This window comes from Nannospalax galili, unplaced genomic scaffold (genome assembly GCF_000622305.1).
Source record: "Nannospalax galili isolate Female #2095 unplaced genomic scaffold, S.galili_v1.0 scaffold2143, whole genome shotgun sequence".
NCBI classification, from domain to species: Eukaryota; Metazoa; Chordata; class Mammalia; order Rodentia; family Spalacidae; genus Nannospalax; species Nannospalax galili.
In genome coordinates, this window is record NW_008348574.1 from 1 (window position 1) to 1,435 (window position 1,435).

Below are 1,435 nucleotides of genomic sequence, written 5' to 3' on the forward strand. Positions count from 1 at the left end.
AATTCATGTATTTAGACACTAAAACACTTAATTAACAAGTAGAAATCTCCATAACAAATAGTCTGGAAAAATAAATGAAAATATAAATACAATGTTCTTTTCTGTGCTTTAGGGGCAGTTTGTAACAAAGAAAATTACTCCATAATATTTATATGTATATGATTTAGGCTAGAAAATAGAGTAAAAAGAAAAAATATCTAAAAAGACCAAGAGAATTGAGGAGCAAAACTCAAAATTTTCTCTATTAGAAAGAATTTCTCAAACGCCTTCATTCAGAGGAGAAAAAGAAGTCAGTTACTCAGTTATAATCTTTATTAAGAAGGCATCAGAGGACTAGAGAGGTGGTTCAGGGGTTAAGAGCACCTGCTGTTTTTCCAGGGGAACCGGCCTCAATTTCCAGCACCCACATGGCGGCTCTGTCAACCTTCTGCCGTAAGAGGCCCTATACACATACCAGTCAACATGCCAACAATTGAAACACATGTACAATTTTTTTTTAAAAGCATCAGGCCTAAAGTCAGCTACTGACATACAAATTTATTTTCTGTCAGATGTTAATGAAAATGTATTTTATTTCAAATGAAACATCAGGAATTAAAGTACAATCTTAAGGTTTTAATTTCACACTGTGAATATCAAGAAAACAAACACTCTTAAAAAAACAGAAATATGTTGAACAAACTATACAGATAACAAAGTAGATATTTAAGTCATTTCATTTTTGTCAGTGAAAAGAAATTTCCTTAATAACTTCAGCCAATAGAGCACATTTCATAATGTCATTATTCATTTAAAACACTACAAATGTTTACAGAGATCATTTACATTTCATAACTGCTTATAGGGTATCTTAAATACTGAAAACTCCAAGATGCTCTATAGGAAGATCAATCAAAACAACTTAATCTTTCTCAACAAAAAAAGGGTTCAGTATGACCAATTTAAGGTATAAGTTTATATATGAATTTAAAAAAAAGAATCCATTTAAACCTTGCATTGTGAACTGATAAAAAATGAAGTACTTTTTGAATATATGTACATCAAAACCAAAAGGTTAGTTTTTACTTTTTCCTCTATCAGCAATCTTTAACTCAGTTTTCAGTTTGGGCTCCCCAAGTGCATTTTTTATGCATCTCGAAGCAGCACCTCTGTCCACTTTGGCAGCCTTTTTCTTATCTGTTATTTCTTCGACTCTGTTCATGTAGACTCTGATTCTTTCCAGTTCTTGCTTTACTGGATATTCTTTAGGATTAACTTCTTGAGTTGCCAAATAAACCCAAATCATTGAATTTAATGTGTATGCAGAAACTAAATCCACTTTTGCTTGTTCAAGTGGGTCCAACTTCTGCAACAACTCATTTCTAGAAACAGACATCATGGTTTTCAGCATGTCATCCACAGCACCAAGGGAGCTCTCCAGGGCTAACAAAAACTC

At 32.6% G+C, this 1,435-nt stretch overlaps 1 pseudogene; it reads right to left on the bottom strand.

Moving 5' to 3' along the window:
• Positions 1 to 1,054: 1,054 nt before the first annotated feature.
• LOC103743949 lies at positions 1,055 to 1,378 on the bottom strand (annotated as a pseudogene).
• Positions 1,379 to 1,435: the final 57 nt, after the last annotated feature.